Raw genomic sequence first — 27,757 nt, 5'->3', positions numbered from 1 at the left:
CACGATATATACAATCTAGGTCATAGTACAGGGGAGTCACCCTTTATATTAGAATATCAAAGGAAGAATTCTATATCATATCATCTTTAAGCACCTACTTCAAATCAAGTTTCAGAATTCCAGATTTCTCTTCTTTTAAAAGAGAAAAGTTCTCTACATTGCTTGTCATTACCAAGTTCTTACTTTACTTATTCATTTTGTTTATTGAAATCTTCCCTCATAGAATGTAAGCTCCATGGGACAGGGATTTTTCTCCAGTTTATTTACTGTCCTATCCCAAATTACTAAAAAAGTGCCTGGCACATAGAAGGTACTCAATAAACATCTGTGGAATGAATAAAGGAAGGAATAATTCCTATTTTCAAAACAAGCCAGAAGAATGTTATTGATGTAGTCTACATTATACATATGGAGAGATGCACATATAGGAAATACATATATGTATAGGATACATAGGGAAATATATATATATATAAATGGGAGACATATATATATACACACACATATATATAAGCAAATGAGAGAACAAACTCTCATAAGGTCAATAAATGAACAAAACTTAATGATTATATCATAGGTCAATGGAATGTCCTGACATACTTCCTCAGTACTAACATGTGTATAAAATAGCCTAGTATTTTGGAAATCAGACTGCATTTTTAAATTCATTTGTACATGTAATATGATGGCATTCTAATTGTTTTTCTCCCCACCTAAAGGCTATTAGTCATTTTACGGCCTGTGTGTCCCAATTGATGCTTTATTAGAATTGAGGAAGTATGTTCATTTGCTGTGTATTGATAATCAGCATCATGTTATTCTCATGCTATAACCATGGTAAGCATCCCTGACACTGGCAATATGAATAGGTATGATGTCCACAGGAAGGTACTTTCTTTGTAGAATTTTCTCAACAATTCAGATGCTGCCCCTGGGTAGCTACTATATGTTGTATAATGTAGTCCTGGGAGGTAGTTATCTTTACATAATATTAGTTAAATAGGAAAGACTCGACAAATTTTATTAATTTTATTGTGACACTTTAAAAAAAAAAGCATAAAAATGCTAACTAAATAGCAGAAGGGCAGTAATTTTCTTTCATATTACCACACTAAATTTAAGTAAAACACCAGTAGGATAGCAAACAAAAGAAACAGAAATGTCCAGGTACAAACTACTTTCTGCTTTGATGGATACTCAATGTGTTATGATGTTAGATGGTGAACACAGAATTTGTTGAACACTCACTATATGGTGGGTTCTTTGAAAGGTGCTATTCATTTATTGTGATCCCTGCTTTGTGGATGAGGAGACTGAGACTGAGAGAGGTAACTCATCCAGGGTCATACTTACAGTCAGCAGTGGAGCCAGGATTGGAATTAAGATGCCCCTTCATTCAGCTTTAGGGTACTTGCTCTCTTCTTTACAGTGCTGGTTTAATTTGAAAGCAGCCTAAGGCCAGTCCAGGAGCTACCTGCAGGAGCAAGATTCATAGACATGCAACCTGTATAGTCTCACTTAGAAACCCCCACCCCGCCGATGTCCGCTCCTATCCTCATTGCATTCCCCTCCCCCAACCTAGTTTAAGGCTCTGCTATCACTATTTTGACAATTTTAAATTCTTAATAACTTTGAATAAGCAAACTTGCATTTTCATTTTGCACTGAACTTTGCAAATTAAATAACCAATTCTATTCACTATAGAAATTTCACAGAATACTTTTCACCTCAGTTATTGTTATTGAATTATTTTCCTTTTGAAAAAGATATCCAAGCAGACTGAATTTTCCTCCGTATATGGGTACGAATTAGCAATTTGTTCCTGTAATTCCATTTCTAATCTACATCATTTCAAACTGACTCTACTAGGCATAGACTCTTTGGTCAGTTTTTTTGGGGTCTTCAGTCCTTCTTAAGGTTGGCCTATGGATTAACCCTTTTTTTTCCCCTCTTTTTCAGAAGGTTTATCACAGAGTTCTCTCCTTCTTCAGCTAATTTCCTCCCTCAGATTGTGACTGAGGCTATTAATTCAATTATTTATTAAAAAGTAATGAAAAAACTTACTACAAAGGTTGCACACTGTCACCAGCACATTCTTCAAAGAGCAGTTGCAAGTTGACCTTTTGATCAAAAGAAATGCACCAACCTGAAGCTGCACTTGCTCTTGCAGTTGTTCCTGTTATATTATTTATTTCATCTCTTTTTGGCCAGCTGGAGTTATAATATGCTTTGAGTTGCTAAAGGGGCTTTTAAGAAAGCAAGATAAATGCATTTATGTCATATGGAGGTTGCGTGCTAATTACTAATCTGACAGGGTGTAATAACAATACAAAAGCATCAGTGAAGAGAAAAAATTGAGCAGAATATGCAATTATTTTATGAAAGAGTTTCTTTCCTGGAGGGAGAAATCTGCACGTTTACCATCTGTAACAAAGGAGATGTTGAACTACATAAGTGAATTACCCCAGCTCTGAGTTCATGTGTATATGTAATGGGATGAACTCGAAATGACATTAAGTAATTTCATTATTGTCAAAAATACAAATAAAGAACGCTAAAAGGCATGACTAACATAGTGAACTCCAAAGATGGATTTTCAAAGTTTTGCAAAGGGCTACAGTAATTTATATGAGAAATCAAATGTGATATAAAGTAATATACATTTTCCCAGATTACAAAAATATATATTGCATAAAGCTATCATTATTCTTCATAACACATGTGAACAGAATATCCACAATATGCTGTAAGGAAAAGGAATCAGTCCATTAACACTGCAGCGTAAGAGTCAGAAGTTTCATTTCTCATAGCACAATTAGTAACAGAGTTAAATAATCTGGAAAATGACTCTGTTCATATAATGACTTAATATTTAGAAAGAATCTTACTTTAAATGACCATAGTGCAAAAGGGTTTTCATGCCAGTCTCAAACATAACATTGAAGTGTTTACCTCAGTTTCTGTAAGTCTCTTTCAAGGACTTTCCAAAAAAATAAAAATAGTTACTCTTCCCCAAAAAGTTGCCATGTTAATAGAGAATAGAAATATTACTTCAACAATACCATGTAATATTTCTCCATCCTTAAAAGTACAAATTTTTATCTTTCTGTTTTTAACATTCAGGGTGCTAAATAATCTATATGGCTATATGTTTACTCTTTTAATGGGAACAAATGCACTTTAAAGATATGGAGACACACACATGCATTAATCTTAACTGGCCTGTGAATCCTAACAGCCATCAGTATCACGTCTCTCTTTTGTAAGGTCAGAACAACTCCACCTCTATCCTCTTAGTATTCCGATTGGGTCTGAGAATTAAATTTACAAAAATTAGATTAACAGGAGAAAAGCAAAATGTTAAGTTTTATATGGCATGGGAGCCCTCATTAAAAAAAAAAAAAATACTGAAGACCTAAAGAAGCAGTTAGAATCTATTACTTATATAGAGTGAATAAGACAAAGAGTAGTAAAAGCGAAGAAGCAACTAAATTATATATGGAGACTTCAGAGTTATATTAGCAGTGTCTGCATAGAATTCTCTCAGTTTCAACTTCCCGTCCTTGAGGATAAGGACGTTGCCTCTTTCTAATATAGGAAGAGCACCTTTCACATGGGAATTTCTTGTTCTGCTCTTGAGAAACAGCACAAGGTCAACGTGATCTTTTCACATCTGCTATTTTTCAAGTGTCTTTAACTTAAATAGTCAATATTCAGGAATAGCACATTTTAACCCCTTCACCATCCACCGAGAGCACTCAGACAGCTGCAGAGAACTGTTGAAAAGATTATGCTTTAGCTTGGGCTACATGCCAGAACTATGATTAAAAGATTGGAAGACAAGCATGTTTAGGAAAAAGAAGTGCCTTCAATTACCTATGCTGTTGTCGCCTTTACTCTTTCTTTCTCCTGAGATTATTTCATGACTTCAGGTATGCCTTGCATACTTATTTAATTTTGTGATATTTTTGTTTTGTAATTTTTTTAAAAACTTATGAAATAAAGTCAAACATTAATTGTATTTAGTAGATGTCTTTGAGCTCTAATGTAAATGACTTGTGTTGTGGCACCTCAGAGGAGCATTCTTCCCTTACAGACTGTCCATACATGACATCAATTTATTAGGTTGGTGCAAATGTAATTGCGGTCGGACTGTGAATTTTAAATCATTACAACTAGGCTCAAACACATCTTTATTAGTCAAAATAGCAACCATTACAATCAACACATTTTTGCCAGTGAGAAATAAATTTGTTTATTCTTGTAGCGTAAAAATAATGCTTCGGGATTTGACAAACTCTTGGAAAACATGTTCTGAATCCTGCTGGTTGTGGAAGCATTTTTCACAGTTGTCGAGATACCTGAAGAAGTGGTAGTCAGTTGGCGAGAGGTCATGTGAATATGGCAGATGAGGCAAAACTGTGTAACCCAATTCATTCAACTTTTGAAGCATTGGTTGTGCACTGAACGTGTGGTCGGGCATTGCCATAGAGAAGAAATGAGCCCTGTTGACCAATGCTGGCTGCAGGCATTGCAGTTTTCAGTGTGGGATTCAGAAACTGTAGTGGATCAGACTGGCAGCAGACCAACAAACAGTGACTATGATCTTTCCTTGGTGCAAGTTTGGCTTTGAGACGTGCTTTGGAGCCTCTTCTTGATCTAACCACTGAGCTGATCATTGCGGTTGTCGTATAAAATCCACTTTTCATCAAGTCATGAATTTTTTTTTTTTTTTTTTTTTTTTTAGTTTTTCTTTTCTTTTTTTCTTTTGAGACAGTGTCTTGTTCTGTCACTCAGGCTGGAGTGCAGTGGCCTGATCTCGGCTCCCTGCAACCTCCACCTCCTGGGTTCAAGCAATTCTCCTGTCTCAGTCTCCTGAGTAGCTGGGAGGGACTACAGACGCAAGCCACCCCACCCGGCTAATTTTTGTATTGTTAGGAGAGACGGGGTTTTGCCTGTTGGTCAGGCTGGTCTCAAACTCCTGACGTCAGGTGATCCAGTCACCTTGGCCTCCCAAAGTGTTGGGATTATAGGCATGAGCCACCACGCCCGGCCACGCATGTCACATCTGATCAAGAAACGCTTAATTGCTGTTGCACAGAATAAGAGAAGACAACACTTTAAGACAATGATTTCTTTGATTTTCTCTCAGCTCATGAGGCACCCAATTACAGAGCTTTTTCACCTTTCCAGTTTGCTTCAAATGCTGAATGACCATAGAATGGTCGACACTGAATTCTTCAGCAACTCCTTGTGTAGCTATAAGAGGATCCCCTTCAACGATTGCTCTCAACTGGTTGTTGTCAATTTCCAATGACCTGCCACTACGCTCCTCATTTTCAAAGCTCTCCTCCATTTCAAAACCTCTTGACACACCACTACAGTTCACGTTCCTTAGCAGTTCCTGGGCTAAATATGTTGTTGATGTTGTGAATTGTCTCCGCTGCTTTATGACCCATTTTGAACTTGAATAAGAAAATCGTGGCTGGGCGCGGTGGCTCACGGCTGTAATCCCAGCACTTTGGGAGGCTGAGGAGGGTGGAACCTGAGGTAAGGAGGTTGAAACCATCTTGGCCAACATGGTGAAACCTGTCTCTACTGAAAATACAAAATTAGCTGGGTGTGGTGGTGGGCACCTGTAGTCCCAGCTACTCAGGAGGCTGAGGCAGGAGAATTGCTTGAACCAGAGAGTTGGAGGTTGCAGTGAGCCAAGATCACGCCACTGCACTCCAGCCTGGCAACATAGCAAGACTCTGTCTCAAAAAAAAAAAAAAAAAAAAAAAAAGGGAAAATCACTTAGATTTGCTTTTTGTCTAACATCATTTCCATAGGCTAAAATAAATATGAAATAAACAAGTAATAAGTCATTAGCAAAAAAACATAAAGTGAGAAATGCACATTAAAATGATGTAAACATAACCACATTTATTTAAGAATATGTTCCAATATCAAACAGCAAATTTCAGCAATGCAAAAACCGCAATTACTCTTGCACCAACCTGCACTGTCTGCATTTTCCACAGTAAATATTTCTGAGAAGAAAACAAAATATTATCTGAAAATAATTTATAAAGCAGTTTTTAAATTGTAATTCCATCTTTGGGTATTTTTCTTTGTGCTGATGTATGTCTTCTAATTCCACATATGTCTAATTCTTATTCTAATATGACTGTACAATTCATAATTTGAAAAATTACTTAAATATATGCATTTACTGTAATAGCCCTGTAAGTTGAAAAAAAAAAAGCAGTACGCCATATAGTTTACACAACATGACATAAGTTTTATAAAAAGTACATGTAAACATGCATAAAGAAATCCAGAAACATGTATTATATACAAAAATATGTGATGTATCCAGTGGAGCTTAGTCCTACCAGTGTTATCACCATTTGTAAACATTTAGAAGACTGGGATCCAATCTGCTCAACTAGATTTTTTAAGTGAGTAGGACGGATCACTGCTTATTAAGCACACAATATAAACAAGGCACTTTTGTCTTGCTTGGTTGATTTCATGCTCATAGAGTAAGCAAAAAGGAAATGTGCCATCAGGCAGGTGAACAGTATCCCTCATATGTGAACCTTTTGAGAACTGGATGAGTTTTTAGTTATCCCATATTATGTTAGTCTCATGTTTCTTTACTTTTCTTTTTTTATTGAGTCTGGTTTCCTGAAAGCTTCTCTCTGAATATATTTAAGGATGAACTCATTGACCTTTTTTTCTTCCATTCATCTGGATTATTCAGCATCTTGGAAATAATGACAGGAAATAAGTGTGATTCTAATTTCAATATTGCTTTATTTAAAACTTCAAATTCATTTTATTGATGACAATGGATATTTCAAGAAGATGTACATGAGTCATCCCCTAGCCCAGTGATAAAGTGGGAGAAGGTGAAAATGCAGTAATTTCCTTCCGCCTTTCCTTCTGCACCAAATCCCAATCCCCTTAGAATTCTCTTGTGCTATGTAGAAAAGGACACATAGGGCTTCACATAGGTGAGGCATAATTTGTTTTCTGAATTTTTGAACATTTGAAGTGTTTCATTCCCCAGAGTATTCACCGTGGCATCACTTTTAAGTCGCTAGCTGTCTCACATTGTGATGTTTCTTGCCCAAGCTCAAGTTTTGTACGATGCCTTATTTTCCTGTGATCATCTTCATATGAATGTTTCAAGGAGGTTTACAATTACATCAGTAATGAGGGCTGAATATTATCACTCCTTCAGTCAAAACTATTTTTGAGCATCCAAAAAGCTTGATTTATATCATGTATTAGTGTATTTATTTTGAACAATGGAACTGCTTAAATCTGAGAAATAGCTTTTTGTGTAGTATAAGCCACATTTCTGGTTATCATATTCTATTACTATGACATGAATTTTTGGTAAGAAATTACTTATTAAACATAATCAAAAGTCCATTACTGAGAGTTGTGACATAGAACAGTAATATTATTCTGCTCAGTATACTGCCACCCATTTTTTGTAAGTGAAATTCATTAAGAGAATTAGAGAATTTCAACTGTCATGTCATAAGAGAGGTAAAATTTTTTTTCAGCTAATACCTGATTTCCTTAAACATTTACTATCTTTAAAATATCATGGTCTATCTCTGTAGATTATGATTATGACACACATTCTGTAGACTCAGAATTTATCTTCCTTTTCAAATTTGAGTAATGCCAAAATGTTTTCCAATGAAAAGCAAGGTGTTTAATAAGATTGTTGGTTAAGAACTGAGTATTTATATATTCTAAAAGTTTTTTTAGAACTCTATTTAGAATTTTAGAAATAATGTAGTCAAAAGATTCTTTGCCTACATTATTTCATTTTGTTTCCAATGGAATTCCATAGCAACTGTATTATTGTCTCCATTTCACAAGAAATGAAGATTCATATACAGTAAAAGGTAGGGCCAAAACCAAAGTATAGGCACATCTTACAATTGTGTGATTATTAATGAGCAACATAATTTGTGATGCATACTTTATTTATGGTACTTTTTGTTTTCAATATAATGGAAGAAATGTTACTCCAAATAAAATTGATCACAGCTTAGTTTAATGTTTGTCTCATGAGATCTTCCCTTCTATTTTTATCTTATCTATTTGCTTTTTAAAAAAACCCTTCTATATTCTCTACCCCACCTCACGGCTCATCTCTACATCACAGTTTTCCAGGTACGTTGCCCACTTAAAAAATGTTCATGTTGTTATTAATTCTGAGTTCATATTCTCAAGAGAAGAAAGCTGATAGACTAAATTCATATTTTGGTGTGATATCAGAACATAATGGCACTGGTCGATCTATTTGTTTTGTTGTGGCCTCTGAGTTACATTTGTTTCTGGTACAATCAGCTTAGGTTGAATATAAAGGATCATGAGGCAAGCATTGTTACCTAAAATTTACCCCCTTCACTAGATATCTATAGGACAATCATGGACACCCGGAATAAGCAATGGGAAAGAGGGGTTGAGGTGAGCAGATGACGGGTGAATATTTTTCTTGATATTTAAAATGATAAAACTTAATCAGGAATGTCGTATTTTAAAATGATAAACTGCATTAGAAGACATAGCACTGCTAGGAATGACAAATGGCAAATGCTTCATTCAGGGCTCAATTTTTATTTGATACTGAGAGCTCATACTGCCACTCAGATAAGCTCAGTACAGAAAACTTTCAAAATGGAATCCTTTGTAATCCCTGGAAATTCCCTGGGAGGACCTCTGGATGAGGATACTCCACTGTTACCTAAGCCTTCTTCCATCTCTACAATTTATATTCTTAGTTGCATTTCTTGAAGGTTTTGTACTACAGAACACTTTAAAGTATAACCACTGCATTTTTGCTGTTCTAATACAAACTTGACTTTTTTATCTGAAGAGCAGAGATCGAGAAATGTAAGCAGTTTGTAAAAGGTCATCTAACCAAGGAGAGCTATGAATTCAAATACCTGTTTTATCAGATCTGTTAGTGTTCCTTAAACCACCCTTCTTCTGTCCAAAGCTAAATTTAAAAATATTCTAAATAATTGGACACAGCTGTTATTCAATTTGTTTGGAAACAAAGTGAACTAACTGAATACCCTGATTTCTGAAGATATTTTATATATCAACTCTTTGTATAGTTAATTTTCAATATTGAGGAAACAGTAAGCTATATTATAATGAAAACCAAAACTTGTTTGAAATCTTTCTTTGATTCATAAGGAACTGCGGTAACACTTTAATGAACATTTTTGCTGTGTTCAGAGTGCTGCTTCTTCCATAATTTATAAATTGAAGCCTAATCTCTGATGTGGAAGTATTAAGAGGTAGGGCCTTTAGGAGGTGATTAGGCCATGAAGGCTCTGTCCTCATAAAGGGGGTAGTGTCCTTATAAAAGAGGCTTGAGGGAGACCTTTTGCCCTTCCGTCATGTGTGAACACAGCTATAAGGCACCGTCTAGGAGAAGAAGACCCTTACCAGAGTCTGAATCTGCTGGTGCTTTGATTTGGACTTTCCAGTCTTCAGAACTGCGAGCAGTAAGTTTCTATTGTTTATAAATTACCAAGTCGAAGGTATTTTGCTATAACAGTCAAAACGGACCAAGACAGAAATTGGTACAAAGAAATGGGGGTACTGTATTTGCTCTCAGAAATACCTTAAAATGTGGAGTGGCCTTGGAACTGGTTAATTGGTAGAGGCTGAAGGTACATACTAGGAAAAGCCTACATCATCATGAATGGAGCATTAAGGGCGATTTGGGGGAGGGTCAGAAGAGAGCTATAGAGAAAGTCTCAGTCTTCTTAAGAGATTGCCTGAGTGGTCGTGTGATCATGTTGGTAGGAATATGGATAGTGAAGACCATTCTGGTGAAGTTTCAGCTGCAACTAAGCTACATGTTATTGGAAACTGAAGGAGAGGCCATCCTCGTTGTAAAGTGTAAAAGAACTTGGATGAATCGTGTTAGTGTTCTAGCGCTTTGTAGAAGGAGAAACTTACAAGTGATGAAATTGGATATTTAGCAGAATAAATATCTAAGTAAGGTGTTGAGAGGTTGAGGGTATGGCGTGGTCTCTCTTGACTATTTACAGTAAAATGGAAGAAGAGAGAACAAATTAAAAATGGAATTTATAATCAAAAGGAAGCAGTATTTAAGATTTGAAAAATTCTTAGCCTGACCATGTTTAAAGTATGAAAAAGACAGTTTCAGAGAGAACACCAAGGATGTGGCCAAGCAAACCTTGCAAGCAACTCTTGAATAAGGAGATTTGTATGAATAGAAAGAATCTAGGTGCTGCTCCTCAAGAGAAAAAAAAAAAGATGTGGCTCACATCTTTAATTCCAGCACTTTAGGAGGCTGAGGCAGGCAGATCGCTCGAGGCCAGGAGTTCAAGACCAGCCTGGCCAACATGGTAGACCCTGTCTCTACCAAAAATACAAAAAATTAGCCAGGTGTGGTGGCACCTGCCTGTGGTCCCAGTTACTCATGAGGCTGAAGCATGAGAATCACTTGAACCTGGGAGGCAGAGGTTGCAGAGAGCCAAGATTGTGAATTCTGTTACTGCATTCCAGCCTGGGCTACAGAGCGAGACTCTGTCTCAAAAAACAAAAAACAAAAATAAGCACACACACACACACACACACACACACACACACACACACACACACAATGACCCTGAAGGCATTTCAGAGGCAGGATTGCCTTTCCCATCATAGGCCCAGAATTCCAGGGTCTTCAGAGGGAGAGTGGTTTGAAGGATCTACCCCACCTGTGACTCCAGCAGGTAGAAGTGCACTTCCAGCTGCCCCTCCAGAGGGCACAGGTAGTACCTTGATAGTATTTGAAAGGTGCTATTTCTGCTCGCATGCAGAGTACACAAGCTCTAGGCACATAGTTATCTCCACTTCAGTTTCAAAGAATAGTCCAGAGAGACTTGAAGCTTAAGAATAATCTCTGGCTTGATATCTTAACCTTCCAAACAAACTGGGGTGGTAAATGGGTCCTCAAGGCTCCAGGAAGCCATGGCCCCATGGTTTTGCTGGGCACAGCTCATGCAGAAGCTCTGATACATGGAAGTCACACTCCTGCATCTCTCCTAGGCAAGAGTGGCACACTGGTAGCTCTACTGGTCTCTTGTCTTGGGAATATCCTTCCCTCCACAGTTCTCTTGGGCCTGTTGTTTGCCCTGTTGGATTTTGGACTTTCTTGAGACCAGGTACCTCTTGCTTTCTTACTATTTGTCACTCTTGAAATAGGAATGTCTATGTCTGTTTCACCATTGTATTTTGGAAACACATCACTTGTTTGATTTCCCAAGCTCACAGCTGGGAAGAAATTTGCTTCACAATGAATTATAACCTTAAGTTTCACTCATATCTTATTTAGATGATATTTAGATGTACCTTTGGACTTAGACTTTAAAGTTGATGCTGGAATAAGATAAGACTTTTGGAGTATTTGAGTGAAGTAAATGTATTTTGCAAATGAGAAGGACGTTAACTTTGGGGGACCAGGGACAGAATGCTGTGATTTTAATGCTTCTCCTCTAAAATTTACAGATTAACACTTAATCCTCAAGTGACAGTATTAATAAATGAAGCATTTAGGAGGTGATTAGGTCAAGAGGGCTCTTCCCTCCTGAATATGATTTCTGCCCTAATAAAAGAGGTTTGAGGGAGACCTTTTGCTCTTCTGCCATGTGAGGTGCTGTTTAGAGCAACTGACTCTCACCAAACACTAAATCTGCTGGTGACTTGATCTTGGACTTCCCAGCCTCCAGAACTGTGAATAATAAATATCTATTTTTTTGGAAATTACCTAGTCTAAGGAATTTTGTTATAGCACCCCAAACAGTCTAAGACAATCTTTGAATCCAGAAAACTGGATTCAATCAATCTATGCATGACCCAGAAGCAGTTTTGGTTTTCAGTGAATACTTAAATACTTAAGTTTTCTCACTTGTCATTCATCCTTTTTGCATACAAGTGAAGTGCAGAAATTTTTAGTTGCATAGCCCCTGTTTATCTGTTCAACTAGCTGGTTCTTAAGGATCACATAGGGAACAAAATGAAAGAATATAGAAGTGTGTGCCATCAGCTATGCAAGTTTTCACTTTCCTGATTCTGGAATCTGCAGTAGGTTCCGTGGGTCCCTGGAAAAGTTCTTGGCCACATCTAGGTCAGTAAATTGCTTCAATGAGTTATACCCTTCTTTGTTGACTTTGCATTTTTATGTCTCAAAGACAAGAGGTATATTAATTTTAAAAACTGTACTAACACTGTCCAAAAGTAATATAACGGGGCCACAAATGCAGTCATCAATTTTCTAGTAGCAACATTTCAAAAATAAATCCAATTAAATTAAAGATGAAGATAATTTTTTAAAATATATTTTATTTGCCTAGTGTTCAAAAATATTTTCATTTCAAATAAAATCAATATAACATGATTAATGAGATATTTTGTATTCCTTTCCTTCATACTGGGTCATTGAAATCCAATGTGTATTTTACTCTTATAACACTATTCAGTTTGAACTTGCAGCATTTCACAATCCCAAATACCACAAGTGGCTCCTGGCCACCATATTGGATGCTGCAGGTCTAAGCTCTCACTTCTAATCATTTTATGAGGCAAAGAAGCAGGAATGATTTTGTTATGACCAATTAATACATTATAGAAAAACTTTACAATGATCATTTTCACATACTGTAGTTTTATATGTTAAGATATGTGGAAATCTTTTATGTAAATGTGTATTACTAAATTATGATAGGAAATGAAAAAAATTGACTATAGAAACTAAAGTAAGTGGAGGTATATTCATAATACTAAATTATCCAAATGATATTATAAGCAAACATGAGTATATGAATATAGCCCTTACATTATTAATTGAAAAAAGATGACATCTGCATTTTCCATAGTAAATATTTCTGAGAATAAAACAAAAATCATATTAACTGAAAATAATTTATAAAGCAGTTTTTAAGTTGTAATTCCATCTATGGGTATTAATTATTTTTGTGCTGACATATGTCTTATTCTAATTCCACATATGTCTAATACTTATTCTAGTATTGCTGTGCTATTCATAATTTGAAAAATTAACTAAATGTATGCATTTACTACAATAACCCCTTAAGGTGAAAAAAAAAACAGTATGCAGGATAGTTTATGTAATATGATCTAAGTTTTATAAAAAGTATATGTAAACATGCATAAAGAAATCCAGAAACATGTATCATGTTATTAGCAACTGTTTTCTCTTGGTATTAGAATTGGAAGATCAGAAAAGAAATAACACCACTTTTCTTGTTGTGTGTACTTTTTTTTTAGTGAGAAATTTATGGAAGATTTTTAAATTTTTGTTTTCATATCTTTCCAATTAAATAAAAATGTAAAAGGAAAGCTGTCTAAAGTAGATATTTGTGTCTTTATTAATTTATGTTGCCATCATACACTGTCTTTCTAAGGCTATCAGAAATTCAAGCAGATGCTATGATTGTTCTAGACTATTTAGATAGTCCAAATAGGGGAAACTGAAAACATTTATTCATGCAAGACACTAAATAATGTAATAACCACATAACATTTTCATTTCTGACAAGCTTCTGAAGGTCTAGGAACTACTAAAATGACAGTTAAAATAAAAATAATTCAGTATTTGATTGTGTTCAACCAGAGTAGATTCACTCTCCCTCTCGGAGACTAGAGCCCTTGATTTTCTGGAGAAGCAAATGGTTTATGGTGTTTAAAATTATTGGGACTATTATATTCATTTATTGATAAAGAATATGTTCATGATGGTTTTTATTTGTTTGTTTTTGTCTTTAAATAGTAAGTTTAGTGACCAAGGGTGATTTTAAAAAATTAAAACTCTTTAAGAGACTAGGCCGGGCGCGGTGGCTCAAGCCTGTAATCCCAGCACTTTGGGAGGCCGAGACGGGCGGATCACGAGGTCAGGAGATCGAGACCATCCTGGCTAACATGGTGAAACCCCGTCTCTACTAAAAATACAAAAAAAAAAAAAAAAAAAAAAAAAAAAGAGACCAAGTGTTGACAGGATTGGTGGGAATAACCAGCTGTAATATAAAAGAGAGTGGAAACCCTGCAAAATAAAGATCACAGGAGCATTTAACTGTTTTTCTCCCTGAGTATCTGCTAATCTAAGTAAACTGGGCTTTGAGGTTTGTTGCTCTGCTGGGCAGAAGGAGGAAAGTCAAAGTCAGTGCCTGCCACCTGGGGCTGGGAACCCCATGGGAAACCAAACCCACATTAAATAAGGACCACAAAATACCACACCATCAGGAAAAGAGGAAGTAATAATGTTTCCCATTGTCAGAAATGGGGATGAAGTTGGAGGGAAAGTCTCCATCTACTGTCTAGAGAAGACGAAAAAGGAAAACAAGTAAACAAAGCAATCCTGAGTTGTGGCTGTGGGCTGTAAATTATTATAACATCTTTGTCTTTTACTCTGAATGAATTAGTGGCCCTTATGGGGCTTGAGGCAGAAAAGTAATAGGATCTGAATTAAGTTTTAGAAGTATCCCCTGGGCTGCTGTGTGGCAGATGGTCTATAGAAGGAAGGGTGGATGCAAAGAGGACAGTTAGTTTGTTGGTGCAGTAGCTTATCAAGAGGATGTTCAGACCACAGTGACAAGTAGAAGTGATAAAAAGAGTCATGCCTAGACATTTTTCACAGGTACAGCAGTTTGGATTTTCTGACTATAAATATGGAATGTGAGCAAAAGGAGTCTGACACCAAAGTAGTTGAAAACACATACACCCTTAAATCCAGCAATTTCACTCAAAAGTATATTTGTTAGAACTATTCCTACTTATGTCAGCAAGGACATCTGTACAAGAATATACTGTTAAACATTGTTTATTATTGTTCATTTTGTTCCCATTACCAGGGGAATAAACAAAATACAATATTTTAAAATCATGTAATACTATTCAACAATTAAAGTGAAATAGATCTATGTCCATTAACATGGCTAATCTCAAAAGTGAAATGGAAAAAAAAATAATAGGTACAGCATAACACTCTTTATGTAAAGAATAAAATCCACAATTTAATATTATACATTGAGTAGAAATATATAAATTTTAGGAAACATATAGAAACTTGAATTAGACAGACATGCACAGATTCATGGAAGCAATAATTTTTTAACAATGAAGACAATTAAGAAAATCAAGATGAGTACCTTGGCATTTGTTATAATAATCTGCATTTCTCTATATTATCTAAAAAGATTCATTACGTTTATCAAAGTCTTGGTAAAAAAAAAAAGCTGTTTAAAAGAGAATTCTAACCAATAAAATTGCAAGTCACTTGATGGCGTGGATATAATTTTATATAGTTAGTTCCCAAGCTTGTAGCTACTCAAATTATGTTCAACAATTTTAGCAAAATTCATCAAAGGCTTACTGTGATCAGAAGATACTCAAAGAACAGGATTCTGACCCCGAGAAACACAATCAGGTTATATTTCTTGTTTTTCTTAAAATAGATACATTCCTCAAATGAGATAAGTAAAAGTGTAGGCAAAGTATGGGAGATGTGTATTTATTCTGATTGGGAGCAGTTTTTGCTGGGGGAAAAATGTGTATAATATTAATTTAGAAATGTATTACATTGTTAGAATAAAAACGGAGGTTGCCAATTCCACAGAATCGTAGAAAGAAAGCCATATTTCAAGTGAGTAAGTTCAGAAGGTAAAGCAGCAAACTCTTCAGAACTGAATCTCAAACCTAAAAAAAAAGTGTATTCTGTGTTTTTTTCCCCAAAAGCTAGTTGAGTTGCAGCACCGGAATTTTATATGTCATTCTTAAGCCTTACAATCGCAGATGTTAAGCCTATCTTAATTAAACATGACATAAAATGTTAAATAACATATGTATGAATATTTTATGTGTGAAAACATTTTGAAACCTCCGCTATGCCACACAAATCTAAGGTACCCAGTTTTATAAACACAGGTATATGAATCTAAGAATAATAATAAAAGCTATTTTAATGCTCACTTTCTTAGGGTCATGCATAATCGAAATTAAACTATTAAACTACCTCTGTGCATTACATTATTAAATTACTACTTCAGACCTAAGAGGTTGTAAGTACTAACATGAATGCTGCATTACAGATAATTAGCATGATGATAACTAACTGATAACTAGCTCAGTTAGTAAGTGGTTCTCTGAAGTTCTGTAACCCAGTTACTGGAACCTCTGTAGTTACTGAGTAGGGTATTTGTGGTCCTTTCTATAGATGGCCCTATAACCTGATCGTTAAATTTTTTTTGTAATCACTGGGATCTGGGTTCAAACTCTAGCTCAATTAATTACCATCTTAATTGCCTCAAAGGTGTTAAATTCTTAAGCTTTATGTTCCTTATTTATGAAATTAGTGATTATACTAACTACAATAGACATGTTGTATGTTGTAAGAATAGTGTAAGAATTAAAGCAATGCCTAGGTTTAAAATAGTTCCTAGTGTCTAAATAACAATTAACACACGAAAACAAATTAGGAAACTTCCGATAATCTCAGATTATTCTGTCATGAATAGTTTTGTCATCATTTGGAATGAAGTACTTTCTTAAAACATTCAACATGTTCAGAATCATATTCAAAATCTAAGTACTAATAATATTCTAGTATTAAGCATAGATTAAATTTTGATTATTATAATTTTCTTTTTGTGAATTTTGAGAAATGATCACAATAGCATTTTTGTTCATGTGTTTAATCATTCACGGCATTCCATTTGAAGCCCAACAATATTAGAGTGTGAAAACTGATGATTTAATTTTTATGTAATTAGTTCTCATTTTTTTCTTTTCTTCCTTGTTTTATATTACTTATCTAATCTTAAAACCTCACATTTCTTTGAGAGCGATACTTTGAGAAAATTCACAGAATTTGTTATGTAATGAAGAAAATAGCATCTTTGTAGGTTACACTATTCTAATGTTTTATTGGATGAAAAGTAAATCTTATTTTACTGATGATTATCACCATGTGCAAAAATAATTTTGTGAAGTATTATATTTCTGTTGGCGTCCTTTCTTATATTCATGTGATAAAACATTGATTTCCAAATATCCTTTCACAAATCCCTCAAACAATAACCAGTTTACACTTGAAATGCACATGATCGCTCTCTGTTTCTCCCTCTCTCTTTCCTTAATGCCTTCACCTATCCATTAAGTACGCATATAATTAGGCCTTAATTGCATTTTCTGTATCAATTTATCTTTCACTATTTCTTACGAGAATTCTCTATGAAACTAGACTACATATACATTGCTGTCTTCTCAAAATGGCCACAAATTTGGAAAAACTACAATCTACTCACTTTTACTCAAATATGAAAATAATCAGCATAGTCTAAAATCACCATTGTCTCTTGTAAAATACTCTTGTTCAAACTAAAAGCTAAACTTTTCATAAGTTCAAGCAACAGAGCTCTCTTCTATGAATTTAATTCACTTTGCACTAAAATCCTCTCACATAAGCAAGCAAGCCACATCATGACCTGATTACAAAAGTCAAATCTTAATGCCCCTTGGAAGAAATCATCTCATGAAAATGAGACTTGAAAGAATGAAAATAACCAAGCTAAAAGAGCATTGAATGTGTATTAACTGATGGTTACCTGATCTCTCATTAATTCCTTAGTGTTCAAGCCCTCACTACTATCTTCTGTTAAAGTAAAATTCCTAAAAAACAGACAATAAAAACACATTGTATTTATAATAGAAGAATTCTATCAAAACTGATCATGATATTAAAAAATGCCATTAGGGAGAAAATATAGCATACTAGATGGAGATGTGGACTCTGACACTTAATAGACATGGATAAACACCCCATCTACTAATTTAATAGGTCTCTTGTATCCCAATCTAATCTAATCTATTTCAAGATCCAACTCTAGTGCTTTCTTATCCATGAAGCTCTCATACAGAACACTACAGACCATCCTCTTCTCCAAATAAGTTTTTCCCAATTCGTTTTTATTTCATACATATTGTTCATCTCTATGGGATATAAAATTATACATATAATTTAAGTTTAGGCTTCCCATCTAGACTATGAGCAACTTGATGAAAATGTGGTGATATTCCTCACAGTGGTTCTTGGCACTGTGCCTTTCTCAAAGTTTGTATTCATAAATATTTCCTTTCCATATTGCTTAAAACAGCTATCTAGGTTCAAGATAGAGGATTAAAAATTTTGATCTCATAAGTTTATGAGAAGCAGAACAAAATGTAAGTCTTTAATCAAAAACAATTTTAACATTTATTTTCATGATTGCTAAAAACAGTATTTAAATCATATTCAAAAATAAGCAACTTTACCAAAAAAGCAAATAAATGGAACAGAGGAAGGAAAAGGAGATGAATTTTACATAAGAGCTACATTAATCAACATAGGAGTGGTTATTTGATCTAGATCAAATAATCCTAACTATGTGTGTTTAATTTTAAGACCCAATCTATTTCAACCCAAGACTTAGATGTATAACTGATCTTTCTTTTGTCTCCGGGTAGAAAGAAAAAAGTGCTATTTTCAGGCAGAGAAACATAACAATTTTTTTAATGGTCTAGCATTTTCAAATTATTTATACCTTACCTACTTACATTGCTTGCGCCAGATGTACAGATTTTACATCTGAATAATAAAGAAAACCATGTGTCCTTGTCTGTGAAGCTGCAATTTTACTTCAACAGTAGGAATTTGAGACCATTAATGACTACTCCAAATGTATCTTTCACATTTCAAATAAATTCACAAGCTAGAATATTCTGTTCTCCCTCCTGCCCAGGGATTTGTATATGCTACTTCTTCAGTCTGGATGCTTCTTCCTTACTCAGTCCACAACATGTACCTGCCTTTTGCCTCAGCAACATTTATTTATTTTTCAGCTCCCTTTAAATCCCATTTAATCAGAATAAAACCTTCCTTAATGTCCTCTACTCCTAAGCCAGCATCATTTATGATGAACTCTCCTGGTGATTGCTTCTGATTTGGAATTCTTATCTAGTTGTTAAATGTGGGGGTCATTTTATGATAATTTGATTTACTCCTTGCCTCCTCTATTAGACTGAAAGCTAGGGAGGTGATAATGAGTCATAGATGCTTTTATTCACAGTGTCAGATACACAGTAAGGTAGGTACCCTTATTAAGTGATAAACTAGAATTATTTACTTGAAGATATCAATTCATTTTTAAAGTACTGTGCAGCCTCTTCAATGTGGCATGAATACCAATTATTTTGGGATCAAATTACATTAATAGAAGTTTTAAAAATTGTCTACAGCAATGATTTATTTAATGCATTTGGTCTTTTTTCACTTATTCACCTAAGATTACGTTATGCTATTTACAAACCACCTATTATCAGTATGATATATGTGTGTGTGTGTGTGTGTGTGTGTGTGTATATATATATATATATATATATATATATATATTTTTTTTTTTTTTTTTTTGAGATGGTGGAGTCTTGCTCTGTCACCCAGGCTGGAGTGCAGTGACATGATCTCGGCTCACCGCAACCTCTGCCTCCTAGGTTCAAGCAATTCTCCTGCCTCAGCTTCCCGAGTAGCTGGGACTACAGGTGCGTGCCACTATACCCAGCTAATTTTTGTATTTTTAGTAGAGACGGGGTTTCGCCATGTTGGCCAGGTTCGTCTCTAACTCCTGACCTCAAGTGATCCAACCACCTTGGACCCCAAAGTGCTGAGATTACAGGTGTGAGCCACACGCCCAGCCCAGATAAATGTTTTCTTATTTCTTCCACTCTTCTCAAAACTATCTACATGTTTGCCCAAAGCTACCAATAGACCTTTCTCTCCCACTATTTTTAACACTGATTTTATCGAGGCCAGTCTCTTTGGGAGTCAAGAGCTTGTGGACACTATCCCTGCTTCAGTTGGTCACCAAAAATACTCAGTCCCCTCAACACCCCCTCTTCCCCATTTAGCCAGGTTCTGATTATTTTAAACGTTCAACTTCCATCCCTCCTTCCCTCTGACTCCCCCCTACACTCTGTTGATTCGCTTCAACTCTCAATTGCTATTGTACTTTTATGCTGTTCCACACAATTTAGCAGTTACTCATAAGATGTCTTGTATTATTAATGGATATTTTACACATTCTAGCTTGCATCCCCTAACTAAAACACAAGCTTGCAGAGTCAGGAATTGTACAAAAACACTTCTGTATCCCAAGGCAGTTCCAAAGACTTCATGGCCAGAGTCCAAATCTCCATCAGGGCTGATCGTTATTCACCTATCAAGTCTTGGTTTCAAATACATTCGTGAAACCTTCATCCTCTCTAAGTACCTGGCACATAACTGTATTATGGTCATTTCAGCCCGTTGTGTTGTCATCTTTTTCTGCTTTTCTTTTGTCTCCCCACTAGGAGCAGAGCCTGATGAGGTAAAGGATTATGTATCTTATCAACTATATCCTTAGTATTTAGCACAATGCCTAGTGGAGGATAGGGGCTCACTATGTATTTGCTAAATGAATAAGTCAATAATCTTGGTCTCCTTTCATTTATGCAGGCATAGGGTATTTTTTCTTTATAAGAAGATTCAGAAAATGTGGATAAACTTTGAAAAAATTATCTGCTTAGATCTTTAAAACATAGGTAAAACCAAAAAAATTTTTTATTGACATTTTGTTCTGTGCACAGAGTGTAATACAGTTGTTAAATAGACTTGAGCTTTGCAATCAAACATGTCTGTGTTCTGATTCTGCATGACCTTGAGGAAGTTCCATAGCCTTCATAAGTCTCAGTGACCTCATAAAAAGTGAAAATTGACTGACTACCTCACAGTGTTGTTGTAACAATTAAGTAGTGTAATGCATGTAGAACTCCTGGCAAATTGACTAGCACAGAATGAGTCTTCAGATCATTTTAATCAATTATTCTTTATTAAGGCAATTTAATAGGAGAAAAGACTGAATGTTATTTCTTGTGCTTCACAGATGTATTCCAGATTAATATACATTTAAAAATATACAAAGCATAAACACAGACAAGTAGAATACCTTTGATTACACAGCTACAAAAATCTGACTACCTTGAAATACTATGTTAGGGTTAACAAACTTTCTCGTAAGGCCAAATAGTAAAAGTCTCAGGCTTTGTGAACTATATGATTTCTGCCACAACAACTAATCTCTGTCATCACAGCATAAAAGTAGCCACAGACAACACATACACAAATGAGCATAGCTATGTCCCAATAAAACATTATTTACTAAAACAGATAATGGGCTAGATTTGCCAATTATTGTAGTATAGAGATACACTCTCTCTCACAAGATAATTCTACCATAGGTAATAATTTTATATTTGCATATTTGCTCAATGATACCAAAACTTAAATGAACAGAAATGTTTAAAAGGTAATGTTTAAGAAACTTGAATGTATATTTCATTCTTTAAAGGCATTTGAGTACAGTACATGAAATTCATAACCTCAATTGTGAATTAGCTATTTACCAATGACAAGGTTTAAGTTCTTCAGTGGCCATGAGTAAGTTAAGTTTGTCATCACTTTTTGCTCTGGTGTAGTATTTTCCAAATAGTAAATGCTCAATTCACATATACATTAAAGTAAATACTAAGAAAACCCTCACATGTAACTAGACACAATTCTGCTCATGTATCTTTGAAATCAACTGGAGACATTATCAATTAATACAAAGTTCCTGGGCTTTATCCAAACAAGCTTACCTCTCTGCTCCAGATGCTCATCTTGCCGGCTGTGTGTCTCCAGGTAAGTTCTGTAATGGAGGAGAAATAATAATATTTGTCCTAAAGCAATGGTTGTCAGCCAGAGTGCAGTTTTGCCCCCATGGCACATTTGCAGTATCTGAAGATATTTTTGATATATATATTTTTTTGAGATAGAGTCTTGCCCTATTGCCCAGGCTGCAATGCAAGTGTGCAGTCTCAGCTCACTGCAACCTCTGCATCCCGGGCTCAAGAGATCCTCCCACCTCAGCCTCCCAAGTAACTGGGATGACAGGTGTGCACCACCACGCCCAGCTAATTCTTGTATTTCTTGTGGAGATGGGCTTTTGTCATTTCGCCCAGGCTGGTCTCCAACTCCTAGGCTCAAGTCATCCTCCTGCCTCAGCCTCCCAAAGTGCTGGGATTACAGGTGTGAGCCCCTGCACTCTGTCTTATTTTCACCATTTGGGATGAGAGACGGTACTGGTTTCTAATGAGTAGCGGCCAGAGATTGTGCTCAATATCTTACAATACCCAGGACAGTCCCTACCCTGAAATAATTATCCAGCCCAAAATGTCAGTAGTTCCAAGTTGGGCAAACTCTGCTCTGAGGTTTTTGCGAGGATTAATTCACATAGTGCTCTAAAAGTTTAGCAGAATACTGAGCTCAATAAATCTTAACTGTTAATAAGACTGATTTCTATCGACTGGTAGAAAATATACCTTTTTGCAAATTTCGAGTGAACACAAACATGTAGAAAAATAAGTGAACTCTCTATTTTTTGTGCTAGATGCTTATGGAAGCATTTATTTAGATTAAATAATAAAATTACTACCTAGTCATGTATGTATTGACATCTAGAATCCATATGCTCTTTGTGAGCCTTGAAAGGTTTTGAATGATACTTGACTATTCTGTCATTGCCATGGTAAATGTTTTATCTTGTTGTTAATATCTGACTTACTTAAAATTCATGTGGGAAATTTGAAAGTTTTATTTCCCATCTTGAAAATCAATGACAACTTAATCAATGCTGCTAAAACAAGCCCCAGTTCTTATGTAGTAGAAAAGTAAACAAGCTGGAGAATTAAAAGTGACAGCATCTTCACATCAAGGACAGAGAGCATATTTCTATCTTGTTCTTCTATGTCTGCAGTGTGAAAGGTTCCATCTGTTTGCCTCTTTCCTCAGGGAATTGAAGCACCTTGAAAAGGATAAGGAAACTTCAACATTACAACAATGTTTCATATCATTAGGCTCAAATTAGGTAAATAACAGAATCCTAAGCTGAGGACACATCCCGGGTTTGCACTAATCGTAATTTGCAATCTCCATCCTTGTCATCAGAAACTTTTTGCCTAGCAACATCCCTGCTGCTGCTTCTGTTCCCACCCTCTGGGTACAACTGAAGGAGGAGGCAGTCAAAAGGAAAAACAGAAATATCTCCAAGATGGCACTTACAAAAAGCAACAACAATGACAAAGTATAAACACATACACACACCTCAAAGTTTATGTTCTTACTCAAATGCAAGCATCAACAATGGCCTGCTGTCAGCAAGTTAAAATGACTGGGGTTGTGTCAGTCTCCCATTACATGAGGGTATGCAAACTCATGTTAATACATATCAGTTAGTACCAAAAGAATGAATGAGTCAGGAGTGATGAGTGAAGTGTGAGGGAAATTGGACTGTTCCTGTGCCATCTAAAAGGGTAATGGATATTCAATTCTGCTTATTTTTTGTCACTGCATATGAGTGTGGAGTGGTTAAGTCTTCCAATTTTTTTCTAAGACAGGAATCTGGAAAGATTGACATAATTCCATCAAGGAATGAGATTGAAATAAACATACAAACAATTAAAAAGTAGTGTAAAATAGTACAACCACTCTGGAAAACTGGCATTTTCTAATGAAGTTAAATGTACACCTACCATAGACAATTCTACTTCTAGATATTTACCTTAGATAAATGGAAACATACGTCTATGAAAATGATTTATATAAAAAATTCACAGCAGCTGTTTCATAATAGCCCCAAACCGGAAACAACTACCACTTCTCTTCCAGTTGTTATTCAGATGGCATACTTCCCCATGCTTTGATTACTCTCCTTTGAATATGTTTCCTTTTGTCTGACTTCCATTTATAATATAAGATTTTCAGTGTTGTTAGACAGTACAGAGCACAGTGAAGCTGGTCTCGGATTTATATTACTTTCCATATTTTCACAGATGTAGTCAAAGAAAATACTAGGTATTTTGTTAGTTATGTGTTTTCATCGATTTATGTTTTTTGATAGATTCATATTGAACATAGTTACTTAAATGGTTCAAACACATATATCTGCCTCGGATTATCTGCCTTTTTAGTTCTATTCCTGTACAAAAACATTACTTGTTCTCTTATATTTTTGCTCAAATGGCATATTGCAATTCATTTTAATCTTGTTTGATTTGATTTATCCACTTCTGTAAGCTATTTAACTTTATTGAAATGCTCTCCGTTGTGAGAGACAGTTTTATTTGGAACAACAGCATTGTAACTATCTCCATCCTGATGGGCATATACTATATGCTAGGTGCATTTATGTTAGTTATCCCACATCATCCATATAATGGGTAGATGGCCTTTTCCAAATTATAGTTTTATAGATGAGGAAGTTGAGGTTTAGAATAGTTAAATCACTTGAATAAAGCTACACATCTGATAAATGGTGAAGCCAGAACTCTCTTCTGAGTCTAACAATTTCAAAATCCATATGCCTAATCATTTTGATTTTATTTATCTTTAATTTGAAAATAATTTCTTCTGATAATTCTATCCATTGCTAAAATTTAAGACTTGGGTCAAAGTTCTAATGCTTTAAGAACACTATTCTTGAGTAACACACACATTTCTCACTTAGCTTAAATAAGATAACAACCAACTAAATTTACAAAAATGCATCTCACCCACCCTGTTTCTAAAACTTAGTCCAAAAAGACATAAGTAAAGACTTGAATGAACACACTTGGACTTCAGCATAACAATCATATTTATTCATCTTTCCCAATCTTGTTGTAGTCAACTCATGTGTGTTTAGCCTAAGACACTTCTCTTGCCTGCACACACCGTCTTATTTCTGAAATCAGACTGCTTCTAAAAATTGATGTATATATTTCTAAGAGTGATGTCCCACTGAGGAGCTAGGGTAACCTGTCGTGAATCTTTTGAATGCTAAAGGTTATGTTCCAGTGTATAGTTATCAATATTCTTCTTTGAAAATGAGAGCCACCTTTTTCTTCTCAACTTTCTTGTGCCTCTCCTATTGGTCCTTTATTCTATTTGATTAATTCAATATCAAGTTTTCAATCTCATTGGCAAGTTTTCTCACTTTGGAACTTAGACACCCAAAGCCTGGCCATAAAGCCATTTATTCAGGGCAGAATGGTTCTCCCCAACCACTTTACCTGCATGGTGCCTCAACCACTTCTCTCAAGTGTTTGTTCCACTCTTGAGATGCTACGCTTTTGGGGGGATAAAAAAATGTAGCTTGTTAACCTCAAGCACTTTTTTGTTTTCTTCTTGTAAATGTAAAAACCTTGAAGGATCTTTTGTTTGTCCTTGTGTCCTTATAAACATCAGGTCTTTGAATTTCAGCTCTCCTGAATTTGTTCTTACCTCAAAACTTCTATTTGTCTTTGTTCTTTATATGCATGCTTTAAAAAATCTAAGGTTAATATAGATTTCCTTATTCAACAATTTTTAAGAAAAATAAAACCTAGCATTTTAGAGTATTTATGAATTAGAAATTCTAAGTGTCTTACAAACTTACCTAATCTAAACCTTCTAAAAATGGTAAACAGTTACCTCCATTTGACAGATACTGAAATTGAGACTCAGAGAGTTTAAGTGACATAGCCATAAAAATGTAGAACTAATCCATTTAATTTTAAACCCCAGGCTCATAACTAACATTCTTGACAAAAGTCTCACCTTCTGTCAAGTCCTGTATTCTTTTCTTACCATCTTGCTTTCCATCATTCTTACCATTGCCACAGAACAATGCCTACTTTTTCTCTCAACATTTAAAATTATGTCTGAAGACTTTGAATTGTATCTTCCTGGGCCAGGTGCGGTGGCTCACACCTGTAATCTCAGCACTTTGGGAGGCCGAGGAAGGTGGATCACAAGGTCAGGAGATCGAGACCATCCTGGCTAACATGGTGAAATCCGGTCTCTACTAAAAAATACAAAAAATTAGCTGGGCATGGTGGCGGGTGCCTGTAGTCTCAGCTACTGAGGAGGCTGAGGCAGGAGAATGGTGTGAATCTGGGAGGCGGAACTTGCAGTGAGCCAAGATCACGCCACTACACTCCAGCCTGGGCGACAAAGCGAGACTCTGTCCTCTCCAAAAAAAAAAAAAAAAAAAAAAAAAACTTCCTTATTTATCCAGGTCATAAGGAACAATTCAATCTAACAGAATGATACTTAATAAATATTCTTATAGGAAAGCTTGTGTAAAATGTAGGATTTATACATACTTTTACCATTCCTCTACTGCATTGATCTGATTTATGTACTTTGGAATAAGTCAGACATATATTACAAAGAAATAGGATACAAGGTGGAATATTATCGTTTACATAAGAGATACATGTTCAAATAAGAGTTGGCAGGAGGGAAGCATTCCCTCTTCACTCTGTAGCACATATCACAGTTTTCTACTAAAAGCCGTTACCTTCTTCCCTGTGGTAATAGGATTTTGCTGGATACCTGGTTAGACTACATTTCCCAGGTTCCCTTGCAGTTTTTTGGGGGCACTGAGGGGACTATGTAACAAAGTTTTTTCCAAGGGAATGTAAATAAAAATGAAGGAGCCTCCAAGCCACCTTTTAAAAATCAAATGAATCTCTTGAACATTCTCTTTTACCTTCTACTGTCTGGATTTGAATTAGAAGGGCCTGGTAGTACAGCAGAGCCAGGAGGTGGTAGGCACCAGGGTCCTTGAATCAGTGTGGATGAGAGTTACCAGTAGACCACAAATACCAGCCTTGTATTGTAAATGATCAAGAGATAGCCTTCTGTTATGTTAAGCCACTGGTATTTGGAGAAGGGAGTCTGTAATGGCAGCTTCTCTTACTTTATAATATACTTTTCAAACATCTAACAAAATATATCTACCACCTTTCACAATTTTGCAATTGGAAAGGTTGGGGGAAAATGTATCCTGGGGCCTCAGGAAAAAAAAAAGAAAAAAGGAAAGAAAAAAATTACAGATGGCTTAACACAATAATTCTGTAGAAGATATAGTCAATGAAAGCACACATGAAGGAGTAATCAAGAACTACATGAAGAAGTAGTTCTGCCTAAGAGAGTGTTTAAAAGATTCACAGGGGAGGAAACTTGAAGAATGAAGATATGTTTTCAGAGAAGTTGGAAAATAACGTAGGAAATGAGAACAGCATGAACAAAATTTAGAGATTAAAGAAGGAACACCGGCCACTTTATGGGAAATTTAGTTTGGCCGAAACACTTGACACAAAAGAAATGAGAATAGACCCCAGAAGGGGCTCAAGGATGGAAAGTAAAACTAGGCCAGATCTTGAAGCCTTTTGGATACCTTGTATAGTAGGCAGAATAATGACTTCCCTGAAGATGTAAGTATGATAGGCTACAAGGCAAAGGGAATTAGGGTTGCAGATGGAATTACAGTTGCTAATCAGCTGACCTGAAGACATTAAGATAAGGAGACGATTTTGGATTACCTCAGTGGGCTCAACATAATCACAAGGGTTTTTAAAAGGGTTAGAGAAAGATGTGACTATGAAAAACCAGAGAGATGGCAACAGGACAGGAGTTGGCCTGATAATGTTGGCTTTGAACACAGAGGAAGGGGCTACCAGCCAAGGCAAGCAGGTGGTCACTGAAAACTGGAAAAGGCCAGGTAATGGGTTCCTCCCAGAGCTCCTGAAGGTAATCCTACCCTACTAACATTTTGATCTTAGCTCAGTG

The 27,757-nt window shown here is 35.6% G+C and overlaps 2 long non-coding RNA genes across 2 annotated transcripts in view; one reads left to right on the top strand and one right to left on the bottom strand.

Annotated features, from left to right (window-relative positions):
• Positions 1-1,259: 1,259 nt before the first annotated feature.
• On the bottom strand, positions 1,260-20,359 carry LOC104665500. Its single transcript, XR_748412.2, has 4 exons — positions 20,304-20,359; positions 17,661-17,724; positions 2,065-2,246; positions 1,260-1,474 (listed from the first exon to the last, which is right to left on the bottom strand). It is a non-coding gene; the product is annotated as an uncharacterized LOC104665500 (long non-coding RNA).
• A 2,815-nt stretch (positions 20,360-23,174) lies between these two features.
• LOC104665501 overlaps positions 23,175-27,757 on the top strand; it is a 66,762-nt gene continuing 62,179 nt past the window's right edge. The window contains exon 1 of the long non-coding RNA XR_748413.1: positions 23,175-23,365. This is a non-coding gene — a long non-coding RNA (uncharacterized LOC104665501). The remainder of the gene's footprint in view (positions 23,366-27,757) is intronic.

The sequence above is a fragment of the Rhinopithecus roxellana genome, chromosome 3 (genome assembly GCF_007565055.1).
Source record: "Rhinopithecus roxellana isolate Shanxi Qingling chromosome 3, ASM756505v1, whole genome shotgun sequence".
Classification (NCBI taxonomy): domain Eukaryota; kingdom Metazoa; phylum Chordata; class Mammalia; order Primates; family Cercopithecidae; genus Rhinopithecus; species Rhinopithecus roxellana.
This window is presented reverse-complemented; position numbering and strand designations above follow the sequence as displayed.